At 44.6% G+C, this 19925-nt stretch overlaps 1 protein-coding gene across 2 annotated transcripts in view; it reads right to left on the bottom strand.

Moving 5' to 3' along the window:
• ARSG (arylsulfatase G) overlaps positions 1-19925 on the bottom strand; it is a 2325381-nt gene that overhangs the window by 2092856 nt on the left and 212600 nt on the right. The gene's annotated exons all lie outside the window — the stretch shown is intronic.

Genomic DNA, 19925 nt, shown 5'->3' with positions numbered 1-19925 from the left:
GAAAAGGAAGCGAATTTGACGTGGATACCATATGTGGTCAAAAAGTTACAGGGGCCTAAACTCGAACTACCCCAAATAGCCCAAAAAAAAGGCTTAGCACAGGGGGGGAAAGGCCTAGCAGCGAAGGGGTTAAACTTTCTCAAATGAGAGACCTATTGAATTGCAAATATTTGTTTGTTTACTAGCGCCCATGTGGCACTTTCACATTCATTGAGGCCACGCCCCTTTCTTTAAATAAGCTGCATCTAAACTTTATTAAAAAAAAAAAATAATAAATAAAAGGTGCGTGGTCGGCATTAAAGTGAAATCACTGCATGGGAAGGTTTGACAAAAAAGAATCTGTTTGTTAAGTTTTGAAAGCGAAGCATGGGTGCTAGTAAACAAACAAACAAAAAAAATAATTAGTAAGCGTGGCCACTATAGATAAAGCGGACCACGCTGCTAAAATAAATAAAATAAGAAACGCAGCAGCTATACTTAAAGCGGACCGTCATTATTAAACAAAATAAAAGCGGACGGCGTGCTGCAACGTAGTGGGTGGAATAAGGGCAAATCATTAAACAAAATAGTGCTCCCAGCCAAGATAAAGCAGACCGCGTAACAAGACCAGTATAAGATCCAGTTGTTATGGGAGGTAACAAATGCATATTTAACGCAAGAACACAGGGGGTCTAACAGCCTAGTTTTTAGGTCTCGCGCCTGCGATGCATATGGCAAAGCCATATGCCATCGCGCAGGCGCGATACTATTGCTGCCGGGTCTGCTTCCCAGGAGACAGGAGATGTCACGCGCACGCTCTGGAAAGCGATCGGCGCCGGCCGCGCGCGCGTGTTTTCCAATCTCCTGTCTCTCTGGTTTTATACGCCATGGTGCCCGCTTCATGGTTAGCGTTGTCATAGGTGACGAGCGCAGACAGGATTGTTAAAGCCTGGGCTCATAATATTTAAAAAAACATGCATTCCTCTTTATAACAATTCTGGTTGGTATTGTTTTAGCTTAAAACATATATTACATCTTTGAGACATTTTGATGTTTTTTGAAGTTCTGAAGTTAAAACGTTTTACCAGCACGCCATTTTTTGAATGAAAAGTGCCTCGCTTGTGTTGCTAAGGCGCTGCTACTTTGGATTGTGCTTGGTGTCGAACAAAAAGGTCCCTGCCAATGCTTCTTTGCCCACCGAGCAGATTACACAGAAGGATAAAACACACAGGCGGGCAGCCGAGCAGTGTCAACCTGCAGGGGTTTGAAACACTGATTTGTCTGTACAGTGAGTAGCCTCTCCACCAGCTTTCAAGGTTTTTGGCGCATTGGGCCACAAATGACATCATTCACTCCTTCTTTTTAAGAGTGATTTTTACTTCAGTGTATTATCTACTGATTGAAAAAAATACTCCCTTTTTCCTCCCAGTTCGTCCTTTTCCGTCCATAATTACTTCTGCCCTCCCCACCCTTGCTTCGTGCTTCCTACCATCCCCCTTTCTTCCTGCTCCCCACACTCTTGCTCGAACGGCCTCTATGCCCAGATCACTCATGCTCCTTCCTTCATTTCCTCCGGGCCTCTCTTGCTGTCTCCGACCCTCTCTCTCTGTTTCTCCAACCTGAGGCGCTAGGGTTTCCAGCACTACATTTCAAAGAGTGAAAATGACAATGTTGTGCTGCTGTGTGTGGTAGGTGGGAGGGAGGGGGGAATAGTCTCTCTGTGGTAAAAGAAGTGCGCATGCAAAAAATGTCCTTGCCAGTGTTAGCGAGATGGGTGTTCTGTTAGTACACGTTGCATGCTCCATTCCTCGTACTTTATTCATTCCAAATAGCTGTATGGAGAAAACTTGTATTGATCTACTTTAGTGCATACATCCGCTGGTCTTGCACACATCTGTTTCCAAGGTGGCAGGATGGAAGTGCAGCGATCTGTAGGCCATCAGTTTGAGGTCTGGCAAGACTGATTCCGAGGTCGGTAGCATTAAAGTTAGTATTAGTAGCACCTGTCATTTAAAGTGCCGAAAACGGTGGAAGTGCGATATTAGGCGCTGTTTAAAACAAGTATGAATCTCCAATAATTGCGTAAATGATGGCCGCGTTTTCCTTCTAGTTTAAAGCTGGTCATTGCTCAGAGGGAAGTTCTTTCCAATATTTAGCTCTCTATATGGCTAACGTTGTTTGTTTTTACTCATGAGAAAATGTCACTCAAAGTGTCATATATTTGGCAGCAGAATGTCTCATACGCACTCTAATGGAATTATCACACATAAGCAATCTGAAGACTTAGCAGCTATGCATTGCTTCCGTAGGATCCTGGCAATCTGACCTTTAATTTGTCATCCTCATGAACAGCACTCTGAGACGAGTCAGCACAAATGTCTTCTTTAAAAGCCCTGGCTCTCAATTGGCCACTAATAAGCAACCCTCTTTATTAATTTCAACATGCTTTTTCACAGTCTTCCTTGATGACCTCTTTCCAGTGTTTGATGTTGGACACCTGAGCAAAAAAAAGCCCCTCCCTCCATTGCTTTCGTCGTATTCCATACCGCTGCTCCCTGTGTGAAATATGCTTTAATGTATGTGGATATGCTGTCTTTAATTACCATTCCATTACACAAGAATTTGTTCAGTCTTCATTCTCCGCTCTGTGCATAGAGGTTCGTTCCCCTGTCCTGTGCAGCATTCTTGTGAGAGGACGATGATCATATATAGTTATTTGACTTGATCAACCTCCGTCTACATGTTAAGTAGGTGTTTATACACTAAAGGTGGCCCAGCTCTGCCTAGGTGCACTCATTCAGTACTTGAAATGGAAAAATAGAAGTGCAGGTACTCTGTACCAGAGTACCTGCTCGTTTCTTAGAAGTGCCGGCACTAACCAATTAAAAGTATTACGCTTCTATTGAGAAGTGCAGGTACTCTCCCTCTCAAAATAAAAGTAAGGGATCTCCGTACAGGCCCGGTTCCAGGAATGTTCACCTGGATTGGCCAGGCTTTCGTTTTGGTGGGCCCAATTTTTGTCAATTCTCTAGGTAGCATACAAGCCTAAAATTTTCATCATATCTTCTTCCAAAAAAGTTTGCAGTAAATTGAGAGCGTTGTTTGAGAGCAAGAGCTGATGTAAATGCTGAACAGACCTACTCTTACTATTTCCAGCAGGCTAGGCTTTAGCATTAGCACCAGGATTCCAAGCAGATTGTAATAGTAGTACAAGGTTAAGGAGGTCCCTGTGACCACACCTAAGCCTTAATATTTAGCACTACGAAGACTGGAACTGAAAACTTGATCTGTGCTTGAGCCTGAAGCCTGCTCTGGCTCAGCTGGAGGTCCTGTTGTAACTTCGAGCCCATAATGAGCCGAGCTTTCATGCACCTTCTGCCTGCCACCCTCAATCTACTCAGGATGTGGCGTTACAGAAAGAGCTTCCAAATTTAGAACTGAACAAACTAGGTTTGAGTCTTGGCATTAGCCCAACATCCTGTAATTCTGGCCAAATCTCTAGTGCCTAAAACAAATGAATGTGGCCATGTACAATGTAACTGGTGTTCATGTAAAGCGCTTCCATATCTTCATGTCGAGTTCACATTATATAAAAAAGCTAAAAACTATAAAAATAAAGCATTAACATAAAAAGGAGAGACAGATAGCCATTTAGTGGCTGATTTGTAAAAGTGAATACATAAAACTTGGATAAATTGCAGCTTTCCCATTTATATTGTGTGAGCTTGGGCAAATATTTTATTTCACTGAATTTTTCTTCATATTTGCACACAAAAGCACTTTCAAATACATGAATCAGAAAACCTACTGTACAAAAACCTTTTGTGTTTGATTTAATAGACTCATGTTCCTTTTTAGGTCGAGCCAAGACGTGCAAGCAATGCGAAGCATTGCTTGCTGTCTGCTCGACAACTATTGCTGTCCGTTTCTGGGAATGTAGACACGAGTCGGACGCGTGCTTTTCCAGTCTCAGTTTTGACCGCGGGAGCACACTTCTGAGACGTGCTTGCGCAGACGAACACACAGCCCCTGCTTTCGCTTGGCTCGCATGCACTAACGGCACACACACACACACACACAGCCAGCCCCCACCCCCCTGCACGCACACACACACAGGCGCGCGCACACATACACACGCTGCCGCCCCCCCCACCCCCCTGCACACACACACGCACGCATACACACGCCGCCACCCCCTACCCCCCCTGCACACACAGACAAACACCCCGCCCCCCCTTACAACTAAGCCCCACTCACCGCATCGCCGCCACTCCTGACTTCTGCAGCCACCGCGGGGCATCCACTCCGTGGGCGCGGGCTTCGTGGAAGACGGAAGTCCCGCCCCACGACAGGCGTGATGCTCCCGAACTTCCGGTTTTGGGATGCCCACGCTCACGGCTTGTTCATCTATGGTGTGCAATGCAAAGTGAAATAATTAAAGAGCCCGCTGGATGTCCAAGCCACTCTGGGGTTGCATCAGTCAGGTAAATGTGCTTTTTATTCATCATATGCTGCTGGGAAAGTTGGGCTTTATCATAGCTTACCAAGCGGTGTTTATTCTAAAGGCTAAGCAGGTGGCTGCACTTGCCTTTCTCTTTTGTGTGAGAAATGCTGCTGCCTGCCCATAGCGCTGCTCACTCAAGGACCCGCCGGGTGTGTGTAACGTGCGGCGGGCGAGGGGTGCTTCGCATGGGGCATTGTTACGCATTGTATGTGCCGAGCCTCCGAGGAGAGAGCGTGTGCCTCAGTGCATTGTGGTGCGAGCTGTGTGGGGATAATGTGCTTACAATACAATGCGCCTTCATGGGAGCCGCGGATAGAAGAGTCATGCTTCCAGGAGCGCCGGGGCAATGCGATTTGTTGCATCCTTGGGGCATCAGCAGATTGAAGCATGCGCTATTTTATCTCATGTATGGTTTCATTATTGCTAACGCAATGGAAGAAACGGCTCTCCAGTGAAAGTTAATGGCATTCAGCGGCGTTCGCCTGGTTACCCTGGTGTCACGGGTGTTTGCTGATTCTCAGCACTAGTGTAAGCTGTCAAGCAGTCTCTCCCTTGTGCCCCCCTTGTTTAGTTCTGTCACCAAAGCCGGTGCTCGCCGAGCATCCTCTGTCATTGTATGTTATGTGTCTGAAGCGAAGGAATATGCCGCAGAGCTACCACTCACAGGGAATTATGCGTCATGCCAACAACCATGTGTGCAGAAAGGTGCCTCTCCCCTTCCCCTTTCTCAGAACGCATCTTGGTTCCGGCTGACGCGCGAATACCGTTCCTCTTAATTGTATGTTGAATGTGTCTGACGGGAAGCAGCAGCCCTGTCTTAATGCCGAACCATTTTCTATCCATATTTGGCAACTTTACCTACAGCACTTACAAAGTGTGGCCTATAATATATTCCCAAAAATATTTTCTCCTCCTGTGCCATAACAGATGGTGTCTATATGTGCATATTGTGTCCAGCATGGATGCCCAAACCAAATCAGTTAATTCGCAAAACGAGCAGTGTGAGTGCCGTTTGCATTTTTAACAGATTTAAGACCCTGGTGTAAAATGTGAGCTCAGATGCATGTCAAGCAGTGTGGCTGGTGCACATCTTGCTGCATTCCTTTCTCACAAAGGAAACCAGCAAGATTTGGCCTGCCACACAACCACCACCTGTGCGCCTGCCTAGTGTAGGCTGGCTCAGAGAAATCACATACTTGACAGGGGAGAGAAACATCCACTGCTCGTATTGCAAGCCCCATGCACTTCGCTGCTCTGGTATGCCACGAGCAGTGGAGCATAGAGTTACATTTCTACCCTGACTTTAGAGACAAAAATGTAATTCAGTAAATTTGCAAATAATTGCTCTTCGATGGTCGTACCGATCATCTTTGAGGGGCACTACTGAACGCCACAGCATTACTCGGTGCCACCACAATATCAATCTGTGCAACCATTCAAAAACAACTGGTTCAAATATGTTCTCTCAATGTTTTAAGCTTTATTACAAATGTCACAAAAAGATGTTAATATTTCACTTCTGTTATTCGATTTTCGTCACAATAAAATACACTGAACATAATCTTCACAAAAGTTATTCACAAAAGTTTAAGCTATTGCCATTATAAATTACAATAACTTTTATTAAAGTATTAATTATTTAAAAAAATTAAAAGCCATTGTTATTTGTAATATCAATACATCTAAGTCACATAAATACAACACATATTGCATTACAATGCTATAGGTGTCACATTTGCGAAAGTTATAACCATTGGCATTGTAAATAACAAAGCTATTAATTTCGCTATTTTCAAAACCAACACATAAATAACAAATTTGTCATTTACAATATCAATAGCTCAAACTTTCCTAATGCGAGACCTATTGCATTGCAAATGCTTGTTTAGCTGAGCTGCCAATCCGAGTTGCCAGAATCTCGGAGTGTTTAAATCACATGAAAACAGCCTATTTTAAGCGAAGGTGAACACTATGTTAATAGGAAGCACAGACACAGTAAAGATCATTCAGAGATGGTTTTCAAAATCCAAAACATTTAGCAATGGGTTACTATCAAATTGACTTGGTGATCAGTCCTATCATCTGGCCAAACCCAGGTGTGAGTAAGGCTAGTCCCCTGATCATTGGGACCTAGTGAGCCACATCATTTGTTGTTGGTTAAGGATTTGGTCCACCAACACAAATGAACCGTCAACGATGGCTGATCTTTGATGGTTAAGTGAATAATAGTGCAACAAAAACAGAATAGTGAATTTAAAATAGGATGGTGTGTCCTCCTATTACAAACTTTATTCTACGGCCGAACAACATCTCCTAATTAAAAACCTAGAACAGTGCAAGAGAGACAGTCAACAAATATCTGTCTAGTAATGGGCCAACATGTTTCTGCCTAACGGGCATTACGTCCCTTGGCTTTTATCAGGGCCTCTGTTCTTTCAATAGTTGCACTAAGTGATTCTAAAACAAAAGAGATACCACCAACACCAAAGTGGAAACATAAGGAAAACGGTTGAATACGATACAACCTGTAACAACCGGAGACATTAGCCCTCCATGTCAATTAAGAAGTAAGATTTCTATGGAGGAAAATGTATAATAATTAGTTGTCAACTAACTGTGTCCATATCCTAAAACATGTGTTTCACCAAAAACATATTATAAGAAAAATAATCTATTCATGCTCACCCTTCATGGTAGGGGAATTGACCTCACCTCACCTGGACCTTGCTCAGGTTCTACGAGGCCCCGCACTCCATAGATATAAGAGGTAAAACAGACAAGGGAGACACCATGAAGCATAATTAACAGCCTTCTGAGATGTCCAAAAATGTTTCTGTTCAGCAACTCTACCTATATCTAAAAATCAACATGTGTTGGGACTCCAGCACACCAACTATGTGAGCCCAGTCTCAAAGTCTCTCAGATATGACATGTTTCTCCACAAAATTGCATTTGAGAGTATCTCAAAGTAATTACATACTCTATGTGGGGGCTGTATTAATATACTGATTCTACCTCAAAGTAATGACATACTCTATGTGGGGGGGCAGTATTGATCAACAAACTCTACCTTGTAGATTACTACAAAAACGAACTCTGTAGCTAAATAGCCCAAATCTATGCAGTATTTCTCGAAATAAACATAAGGGAAGATTCTTTAGGCTCACCTCTCCGTCGGTACCTCAAGCTCCCATCTGAGTCTTCGGGGAGGTATCGAACAGGAGAGGGCCGGCAATTTAACAGTATCTCCAAGGGGCACTGATATTGTACCCTTCCACCTCTCTCTTCAAAGGGGGAAACCCAGGCGAGTTTATAATTCCCCTTTAGTTCTCCATACCTTATTCTTGAAGTAAAGCGCCGGAATTACTGCCTTAACTCCGTTTATCGGTGAAATCTAAAACGCACTCATTTGCGCTCGAAATCCCGCGAGAGATCTCGCGAGAGGGACTACGGGATGATGTCATCCCACCCATAGTTGTAGTTCCTTCACTGAAAAGAATATAAATATCCACCATTTATAACATTAAGGTGTATCCACAGGATATTAAACCCCTGCAATTGTGTCGAGTGTGATTGATGTTGTTAATGTTCATTACTCCACGCATTATTTTGTGCTCTACATCCCTCAGGGAACATCGCAAAGTGAACTACTGGATGATGTCATCACGTCCGTAATTGTAGTTCTATGTCCACAATGAGTGTAATTATTGCACCTTAGATAAATGTTCTAACAATGCCCCAGACCATATGTATGGTGTTGCAAACTCCAATGTGTCCTCTTCATGTCCAAATTGGTAATTTGTATGCCACGACTAGTATTAATCATTATCATACACATTGCTTAGCGTTCAGTAAACCATGGGAGATTCCGCGAGGTAAAATATCTCATCCCGCCCATATTTATGGTTTAGTATCCACAACTCTTGAAATTAATATACGACTCTAGTAATAAAAACACCTATGTTATTAACGCCTATATTGGATAGGTGGTGATGGTGATGGCAAATATGAAAAACGCGCATTGGTGTCTGCTCTATGAAGTAAACAGCAGCTGCCCCACCCTCACATGCGGTGTATTAAAATGTCCTTTGTGAAAGTTTTTATGTCACCTATATGTGATGATGTTATGTATGTATAAGTCTATGAAAAAAGAGAGAAAAAAGAGGGGGGCTTTGGCTTCTACTCTGATGCCGCATATTCTCCTTGTGGAAGTGTATATGGTAATAGAAAATGGATTACATCGTCTAATATGGAGGGTTACCAAATCGCTATAAATGATTACATAATGCTCCTCCTATATTCGATCTTTCATGGAATACTAGGGTACATTATCCCCCAACCTGGACCTCTATAACAGGGTCCAAGGAATGTCGTTGTTCAATCCCTCTGAATCAGTCCGAAGCTTGTAAATCCATTTTTGTTCTTTTAAGAAAATATACCTGGACACATCACTTATATGCCCAGATATAAAAGGCTTTTCCAGAACAGTCCATTGGAAGTCAGTTTCATGATGTTATTTCTCCAAGAAATGTCTCGTGGGTTTGGTCAGAGACTTCTTGCAGCGGAAAGAGCTCTTACGCTCTAACATTCTTGTGCGGACTTTTCGGGTAGTCATTCCCACATACCGAATGGAGCAAGTGCATGTCAACATGTAAATGAAATTGTTACTGTTACAGTTGCTAAAGTTACACTGTACCCATGGTCTATTTGTACCTATATCTATTTCCCTAGAGTGTTTCGTCTATGGGCAGACGGAGCAGATACCACAAGGGTGGTGCCCCACAACGGGAGGGAGGTTCCATAGGGTTTCTGCAGTTTTTCTATGGATTTCTTTGGGGCGAGTATGCACCAGTCGATCTCGGATGTTACTTGCCTGTTTGAATGCGAATAAAGGCTGCACAATCTTGTCATTGCCGTGATTAAGAATACACCAGTGTCTTCTGACGATTTTCTGAATATTATTGCTCCTTGTGTAGAAAGTACTCACAAAAGTGAGTCTTTCTAACTGAGGTTTTGGAGCAGGAGGTTCAAGGAGAGCTTCTCTGTTGTTATTCATTGCTCTTTTCCTAGACCTCTTAATCAAGGAGCTCGGATAGTGTCTCTCCTTGAGTTGTATTGACAGGTTTCTGGCATGTACATCAAAGTCCTCTTTTTTAGAACAGTTCCTACGGACTCGTAAGAACTGCCCATAGGGTAGATTTTGACGTAGGGACTTAGGGTGATAAGTTTCGTAGAGAAGTAAAGAGTTGCGTGCCATGGGTTTTCTATATAGCTCACTCTGCAAGCCTGCAGCTGTTGCATAAATAGACAAATCCAGGAAGGAAATCCTTTCTTTATGGGCCTCTATCGTGAATTTCAGATACTGGTTCCTGCTGTTCAGCCACAGATGAAATTAATTGACTGAGTCTATGGTGCCTCTCCACACCACCAACACATCGTCAATATAACGCTTCCACCACCTGATCGAGGTGTGGAAGGGGTTGGTGGGAGTCAGTACGTGCTGTTTGAACTGGTGTACGTACAGGTTCGCCAAGCATCATCAATCACACTCGACACAATTGCAGGGGTTTAATATCCTGTGGATACACCTTAATGTTATATACGGTGGATATTTATATTCTTTTCAGTGAAGGAACTACAACTATGGGCGGGATGACATCATCCCGTAGTCCCTTTCGCGAGATCTCTTGCAGGATTTCGAGCGCAAATGAGTGCGTTTTAGATTTCACCGATAAACGGATTTGAGGCAGTAATTCCGGCGCTTTACTTCAAGAATAAGGTATGGAGAACTAAAGGGGAATTATAAACTCGCCTGGGTTTCCCCCTTTGAAGAGAGAGGCGGAAGGGTACAATATCAGTGCCCCTTGGAGATACTGTTAAATTGCCGTCCCTCTCCTGTTCGGTACCTCCCCCAAGACTTAGATGGGAGCTTGAGGTACCGACGGAGAGGTGAGCCTAAAGAATCTTCCTTAAGTTTATTTCGAGAAATACTGCATAGATTTGGGCTATTTAGCTACAGAGTTCGTTTTTGTAGTAATCTACAAGGTAGAGTTTGTTGATCATTACTGCCCCCACATAGAGAATGTCATTACTTTGAGGTAGAGTCAGTATATTAATACAGCCCCCACATAGAGTATGTAATTACTTTGAGATACTCTCAAATGCAATTTTGTGGAGAAACATGTCATATCGGAGAGACTTTGAGACTGGGCTCACATAGTCGGTGTGCTGGAGTCCCTACACATGTTGATTTTTAGATATAGGTAGAGTTGCTGAACAGAAACATTTTTGGACATCTCAGAAGGCTGTTAATTACGCTTCATGGTGTCTCCCTTGTCTGTTTTACCTCTTATATCTATGTAGTGCGGGGTTTTAGGATATGGACACAGTTAGTTGACAACTAATTATTATACATTTTCCTCCATAGAAATCTTACTTCTTAATTGACATGGAGGGCTAACATCTCCGGTTGTTACAGGTTGTATCTTATTCAACCGTTTTCCTTATTTTTCCACTTTGGTGTTGGTGGTGTCTCTTTTGTTTTAGAATCACTAAGTGCAACTATTGAAAGAACAGAGGCCCTGATGAAAGCCAAGTGACGTAATGCCAGTTAGGCAGAAACATGTTGGCCCATTACTAGACAGATATTTGTTGACTGTCTCTCTTGCACTGTTCTAGGTTTTTAATTAGGAGATGTTGTTCGGCCGTAGAATAAAGTTTGTAATAGGGGGACACAGCATCCTATTTTAAATTCACTATTCTGTTTTTGTTGCACTATTATTCACTTAACCATCAAAGATCAGCCATCATTGACGGTTGATGGTAACCCATTGCTAAATGCTTTGGATTTTGAAAACCATCTCTGAATGATCTTTACTGTGTCTGTGCTTCCTATTAACATAGTGTTCACCTTCGTTTAAAATAGGCTGTTTTCATGTGATTTAAACACTCCGAGATTCTGGCAACTCGGATTGGCAGCTCAGCTAAAAAACTAGGCTGTTAGACCCCCTGTGTTCTTGCGTTATATATGTACAAGGAGCTGGGGATAATAACCAGGTACGGGTCTTTAAACTTTATATCCCTTGGACCCTCTCGTAATGGTTTGTTTTTGATGAGGTAACAAATTCAGACAAGGAGGTACCAAGGAGGGATGAACAAGCCTAATAACGACTTAGAAGTCAGTGATTACGAAGGACAGTGACACAAGCCAATTAAAAATATGGGCGGAGAATAGGCAGGGCTTTAAAGCCATACTCCAATACTGCATGCCTCGCAGCGGCACATGCGTTGCCCAGGCTCGACCTAAAATATATATTATATATATATTATATATATTATATATATATATATATATATATATATATATATATATATATATATATTATATTATATATATATGAGATGAAGATCTATTAAACAAGTGCCCTTTCTTGATGTAAGAGTATCAAAGAGACCCAAGTCCTCGCCTACTTTTCCCAGCCACTAAGCTGTACCTATGTACTTGCCCACAAAAGACAACAGGAAGAATCAATGCTATATGGTGATATGACAACAGTACTCCAACCTCCACTCCTGTTCTCTCCATCTCCCAGAGAACCAGCAAAATTCAGCCAGCACCAGCCCAAGCGCAGTGTAACATATCCCCTAGGAGCGCTTAACACTTGCACTTCTTCCTACTCTCCCACCACTCACCTTTGACACCACAGGAGCACCTTAAAGGGAAGTGGCAGTCTACTTGTAGTAATCCCCGAATGCTCCTCCCAACTGCCAGATCACCATATGCATTGTCCATAAGCATCAGCAGAACATTCCAGCATCAACTCATTAGGTGCCCTCACATAACTTCAAATGGGCATTCATGCCCAGAAATTCTCAGTAAAGACAGACAAAAGGACGGGCCTGTAAGCCCCTACCCATCACACCATTTGCAGCTCTATTACCACCCAGCCATATCACACCACAACCATCGCAAATATAGGCACACACACTACAACCCAATCAATTGTTCAACAATGCAAACAACCAGGACAATATCCCTCCCCAATCACAACTCAAAGCAAATATTCTGAACACACCTGTTGACTTGTGCTCATCAATGCCTACTCAACCCAGCTTGCAGCCATCTTAATTACCTCCAATAATCTTGACTTCATCTATGCTGCAGCCCACATCCAAGTCCAACGAGATCGGACTGCAATGTCATACACCATAATGAAACACAGCTAAAATGAAGGTGGAGGTATAATCACTCACCAACTTAATGCCCTGTCAATTTTGCTGCACACAGCTGACAGTACCTAGAAGCTCCGGTCCTGGTACTCAACGGTAGACAAAAAAAATCGAGCCCTCTAACCTACTGGACAAGTAGGATTAAACTAGTTTTTAACTCTGTGATAACCAACCTTATCACAGTAACCCCTATTTACTCCATAAACATCCATCTAGGCAATGTCATCATCCTGGGATACAGTTTAAAAATCCTAAGAAATGCCTTTAAACTATTGCACAACTCATCACATCCCAGATTAAAAGCGAACAAAACATGTTAAGCCTTATCTTTAATTCCTCACCTGATTCAACTAACTCCCCCTAAGCACTGCTGACTTAGCCAACACAACCACAACAGACACAAGCAGATAAAAAGACTAAGCAGATCCTTAAAGAGATTCTTGACAAACACCTTTCACAAAGCTCTGACAGCAATGGCAGACTTCTCCCAGCAACATCATTAAAACACTTATTCAGGACCACCTACACCCTTGACAAAGCAGTTACCACCCACACCACTCTGCGATTCTGCTCCCCGAAAACAGGGTCTCAAGGATACCAAACCTGCTATTAGATGGCAGCAAAAGAACTGGAAAAATCACTTAAAAGCCAGATGATCTAGCCATTCTGAAGCTATTGAGTCCCCTTGCAGGCAGGCCATTTCCACCCCCCAAAAGATTGTCAGAAAGGCAACTACGAACAAAACCAGACACTGTTCAAAACTATCAAACACTGTGAAAAGCCCACAGCCAAACTCGTATCACTCCTGTACATGGAGAGGAGCACTGTAATCAATACCTTCTTTAAGGAAAAGTTAGATAAAGATGGCTAGCACTGCCCCATTATAACACCAACCTTGCCATTCAACGCACCACATGTTCTATATCTCTCCCTTTGAGAAAACTGCATTCCGCTACTTACTGAAAACATCTTGCAAATCAAGATATCTGGAGAAGCATGCATATCGCCAATGTATTCCGTTTTGAGATTTTCTCACGGACGTCGTCAACCAATTCTGCCTCTCCTCAGAAACACATTATGACACAAAGCTTCTGGCAAGCTAATGAATGGCCAACACCTGCCATTCATGATGGGGACGTTAGGGGTGGGACGGGTGGGCGAGGAAATCACAGAAAAGGCTACCGCCAACTAGATTCAGAGTAAAGAACAAGTTACTTACCTTCGGTAACGTTTTTTCTGGTAGATACTATATCTGCCTGTGGATTTCTCACCTTGTGACTATCCCCTTGCGTCAGCAACATTCGGAAATTCTTTTCGTAGCCTCGCGCCGAAGTGGACTTGGACGTCATAGAGACAAGGCATCGCACGCGACTCTGCTGACGTCACCGACGCCTACAATAGGCCCACGCCGGCGTGATGACATCAGTTCCGCCCTTTTTTCCGTGCCATCGAGGCACACGGACGGACCAATGACAGTAGAAATATACACAATTCACAATAGCCAAGGAGAAACACACACAGTGTGAAGCAAGTGCAAGAAAGCAATGGAAACAACTCCTTAACATTACAATATATAAACAATACATTACAGTAACTCTGGTAAAGAAGAGTGGACAACGGGGAGGCGGGTGGGTCAGTGAGGAATCCACAGGCAGATATAGTATCTACCAGAAAAAGCGTTACCGAAGGTAAGTAACTTGTTCTTCTGATAGATACATCTGCCGTGTCGATTCCTCACCTTGTGAATAGAGTCCCACAGCAGTCCCCACTCCCGGAGGAGGGTGTCCACTCTTCTAAACCAGGAAACAGGACAGAGCGCACAAAGTGGCCGTCCCTCCTCACCTCAGTATCCAAGCAGTAATGCTTCGCGAACGTGTGGAGGGAAGACCAAGTTGCCGCCCTACAAATGTCCTCAACAGGAACACCTCTAGCCAATGCTGAGCTAGACGACTTAGCCATAGTAGAATGAGCCCTTATACCCTCTGGAGGATCCTTACCGGCCAAAGAGTAGCAGATCTTTATACAGAGGACGATCCATCTTGACAATGTTCTTTTATTGACCGCTCTTCCTCTTTTGCCGCCAGCAAACCCAACGAAGAGCTGGTCATCCAAACTACAGTCTTTAGTCCTGTCCAGGTAAAAAGACACCGCCCTCTTAGGGTCCAGACGGTGTAACCTCTCCTCCTCCTTGGAAGGGTGTGGGGGAGGATAAAAGGTAGGGAGGGTAATGGATTGACTAAGGTGGAAAGGAGTCACCACCTTAGGAAGAAAAGCAGCCCTGGTCCTAAGAACCATTCGATCAGCATGAATGGTCAAGAAAGGGGGCTTGGAACTAAGAGCTTGAAGCTCACTTACCCTCCTTGCAGAGGTTATTGCAACAAGGAAGACTGCCTTAAGAGTCAAAAGCCTCATAGGACATTTATGAAGAGGCTCAAAGGGAGCACCCATCAGAAAGGTCAAGACAAGATTTAAGTCCCACTGAGGCACAATAAAAGGAGTAGGAGGGAACTTATTTGTGAGGCCTTTCAAAAACCTTAAAACTACTGGAGACTTAAAAAGAGATGGCTGGTCATGCAAACAGAGAAAAGCCGACAGCGCCGAAAGATAGCCCTTAACCGTGGCAACAGCAAGTCATTGCTGCGCCAGAGAAAGGGCAAACTGGAGAACATCAGACAATGGGCTGTCAAAGGGTCAATAGAACTCCCACCACACCAAGTGACAAATTTTGACCATCTATATGAATAGACAGACTTAGTGGAGTCACGCCTGGCTGACAAGATGACATCCACCACGTCAGGTGTGAGAGAAAAGGAAATCAGTTTGCCCAGTTCAATCTCCAGGCATGAAGGTGCAATGTCTGGAGGTGGGGGTGTAGAACCCGCCCCTCCATCTGAGAGAGGAGGTCTGCCCTGAGAGGGAGACGGAGCGGCAGGTGAGAGGAGAGGTTAAGAAGATCTGTATACCACACCCTTCTTGGCCAGTCCGGGGCGACCAATATAACTTGGGCCCGGTCTTGGCGAATCTTCCTCAGAACCCGAGGAATCAAAGGTATGGGAGGAAACGCGTAAAGGAGTGGACTTCCCCAACTCAACTGAAATGCGTCCCCCAAGGCTCCTTGCAATGGATACTGGAGTCTGCAGAAGGACGGGCAGTGAGCATTCTCGCGAGTTGCGAACAGGTCCACCTGAGGAGTCCCCCACGTCCGAAAGACCGGGTGAAGCCTCCACTCGTGGTCGGCAGAGAACTGCCGACTGAGACTGTCTGCATGCACGTTCAGAACTCCGGCCAGATGATTTGCCATCAGACAAATCTGGTGGTCCTGAACCCAGGACCAGAGACGCAGAGCCTCTCTGCAGAGACACTGCGACCCCACTCCTCCCTGCTTGTTGATGTACCACATCGCGGTCGTGTTGTCCCTCAGGACTTGGATCGACCGACCGCGAAGGGAAGGGAGGAAGGCCTTGAGCGCTAGACGTATCGCCCGTAATTCTAGAAGGTTGATGTGAAGCAACCTTTCCCCTGGAGACCAAAGACCCTTGACCTCCAGATCCCCCAGATGAGCACCCCACCCTAGAGTGGATGCATCCGAAATCACTGTGGCCACTGGAGGAGGCAGCTGAAAAGGCTTCCCCTGAGACAGGTTGCCTTCCACGCCCCACCAAGACAAATCCGCTGCAGCTTCTCTGGAGATCCTCACTGGCTCCCCGAGATCTCCGTTGTTCTGATACCACTGCCTGCGGAGGCACCACTGGAGCGCCCTCATGTGCCAGCGTGCATGGTTGACCAACAGAATGCAAGAAGCCATCAGACTGAGCAGGCGAAGGACCTTCAGGACTGGAACGACCGCTCCATTGAAAAATAAAGGAATCATTTCCTGTATGTCGCGAATCCTTTGTGGAGGAGGGAATGCACGACATACAGTTGTGTCCAGTACTGCACCTATGAACAGGTTGCACTGGGAGGGCACCAGGTGAGATTTGGGTAAATTTATCGAAAAACCCAACCTGTACAACAACTGGGTTGTCTCCTGCAGATGATGGAGCTCTCTCTCTGGTGACTCTGCCTTGATCAGCCAGTCGTCCAAATAAGGGAATACAGGAATCCCCGACCTTCTGAGATGCGCCGCCATCACTGCCATCACCTTGGTGAAGACTCGAGGCGCAGTAGTAAGCCCAAACGGAAGAACCGCAAACTGATAGTGCTGCGATCCCACCGTAAAACGGAGATACTTCCTGTGCGACTTCAGGATGGGGATGTGAAAGTACGCATCCTGCAGTCGAGCGACACCATCCAGTCTTCTTCCAGCAGAGCCTGGCAAGGAGGGTATCTGGGAGGGAATTCCCGAAAGGGAAGGGCATACTCATTTTCTACGAGATTGAGAACGCAAAGATCTGATTTAAGCGATTCCCAATCCCGTAGAAAGTGGATAAGCCGACCCCCCACCGGACCCACATGATCCTGAATGGCGGATCTAGGGCTGCTTTTCTGTGGCTGGGGGGTTGGAGGAGGTGGAGGAGGAAGAGGCTTGACGCCCTCGAGGACGTGCCCTTTGCCTTCCCCTGTACGACTTATACAAGGTATTTTGCTGCTGCTGCTGCTGTTGATGCTGCTGCTGACCTTGTCTAAATGTACGAAAAGAAGAGCGACCAAAGCCTCTGAATTTCCTGGCTGTAGAACCTCTAACTTGAAGACCAAGAGATCTAACAGTCGCCCTGCTATCCTTAAACCTCTCCAAGGCCGAATCTGCCTTCTTGCCGAAGAGTCCTTCACCATCAAAAGGCAGATCTAACAAAGCAGACTGTACATCAGCAGAAAAATCTGAGGATTTTAACCAAGCTGAACGCCTTGTGGCAACAGCAGTGCCCATGATCCTCGCCACAGAATCTGCAGTATCAAGGCCGCTCTGAATAACCTGACGAGCTGCCACTTGAGTGTCAGATAAAACTTCCTCAAAGTCACCTCTGCAGTCTTCTGGAACCTTAGGGATCAATGTACGAACAGAGTCCATAAGAGCGTGGACATATCTTCCCATAAGGCAAGTGGCATTTGTTGATTTTAACGCCATACTCGCGGAAGAGAAAGTTTTCTTGGCCACTTGATCCTGCTTTTTAGCTTCCTTGTCACCAGGAACTTGTGGAAAAGCACCAACTGACCTCTTAGAACATGCCGCCTGAATCACCAAACTTTCAGGAGAAGGGTGAGACGACAAAAAGGCAGGGTCCTCAGGAGCCACTCTATACCTCCTAGCCACACCTTTCGAGACAGCAGGAGCAGAAAGAGGCTTCTTCCACACCTCCATAATGGGTTCAGTCAAAGCATCATTAAAAGGGAGCAATGGCTCCACAGCTGAGCTCGGAGAATGAAGAACCTCGGTAAGCAGATTCGATTTAAATTCAATTTTAAACCTAAAAGTCCCGCTGCTTTTTTCATCACCACATGATATGGCTGAACATCTTTAGATGGTACATCAGAACCTGATGGTAAAACCCACTCTTGAGAAAACTCAAGACCACTAGCCTCTGCTAGATCCTCAAAATAATTGTCATCCAGCTCACCTTCTTCCAAGTCAGAATGAGACTCACAATACCTCTGCTCTTCCAGGAGACGTTGAGCCTCTCTCCTAGATCTCTGCTTAACACGGAGTGCAGCCGGATCCACTGTCGACTCCGACGGCGCCGGAGCCGACGTCGGAATCGAATCCGAAGGCTTAGAAGGATGTTACAGAGATTTGCTTGGAGCGGGCGACGCCGGTGCTGGAGTCAACTTCGGACGAGCCGGCGTCGACCTCGGTGGAGCCTGGTACTGCCACAGCGGGGTCGGAGCCGGCACAAACGGCATGAAAGGTGCCGGGGCATATGAATGACTGAGAACAAAGAAGGGTTTGGCTTAAGCGCAGTAAGGCTACGCCGCAACTATATGAAACAAAACAATTGCCAGTACTGCTCAAACAATTTAACCATAGACTCAATAAGCTGAGTTAATAATTCTCAACTTAGAATGACCACTCTTTCAGTCCAATATATTTCAAAAGAATTGTATGAATTTATTTTGTTTCTACTTACAAAAGATTTTTTTAGGAGCTATTTTCTGGTTTATATGTATCAACAAAAGACGATCTACATTAAATTTATCATTCTAGAATCGTATTAAAAAAGGGGGATATCTAAATCTTTAGAAGTGTGCATATGTACAATTTGGTGTGATAAGGGGTTGTGTAGGCAACACAGGGGAGACAAAACACATGTATTTCAAACGTTGCTCATCAACCTTGCAAAACTTTCACTCATCTCACAAATATTCTGGACAAATACATAACACATACAAGTGATGGGGAAATGAAAAGGTGTGTGGAAAAATGTACAGGTATGTGAAAAGGACTAAATTACTTAAACTCGTTAATAAGAACCCAATTGAATATATACAACTAGGATAAGCCTAGAGAACTGGATTCTCAAAAAGTATGATTAAACACAAATTCAATGAATCAAATGCACAACATGCGGTCATTTAGTTGCAATTCAATATATCAAATGACACACAGTCATCAAATAAGTACAAGTGAAACATGTACAAATATTTCAATGTAAATAGGTCGTAAATAGGTCGACGCGTTTCGAATCCCATGAATCTGTGGGATTCTCCTCAGGACCAAAACAGATACAATCTGTAGGGGTTTCTTCTAGGTTTCTTTAGTGGAAGTGAGGTCTATACGTGCATTCTTCTAGAACAATGGTGTCTATAAATCAGCCTCATTAAATGAGGAAAGATGCATACATTCCGGATTTTTCGTCGGTAATCTTGTTCCCGTGAAACTCGTTTGGCAATAGATTTTGCCGCCGGGGCATATGAATGAGGCACCACCAAATTAAATGCCATTGGACCCATGGGACCCGAAGGCGCTCCAGAGGGGTACCAAGTCCTTGAGAAAACATCATACATAGCGTTGAGAAACGCTGAAGGATCCTGACCTGGAGGTGGAAAAGGTGGATGCTCAGGCCGACCTCGAGGTAGATTCGAATCTGTCTCAACAACAGGAGTCGATTCCTCAACCTCCACAGGAACTTCATCGACCTCTTCTTGAGCCGGAGATGGTGCCGAAGTCGGATCGGTGCCGGAGTCGGAGAATGAACTTGCGGCCCCGAAGGCGAGGCCTCGCCCTCTTGATCCGAAATCTCTTGTGGAGGAATTACTTTAGATTTAATCTTCTTGGGTG

This window comes from Lissotriton vulgaris, chromosome 7 (assembly GCF_964263255.1).
Source record: "Lissotriton vulgaris chromosome 7, aLisVul1.2, whole genome shotgun sequence".
Lineage (NCBI taxonomy): Eukaryota > Metazoa > Chordata > Amphibia > Caudata > Salamandridae > Lissotriton > Lissotriton vulgaris.
Note: the sequence above shows the minus strand (reverse complement) of the source record. Positions and strands in the feature narration are given on the sequence as shown.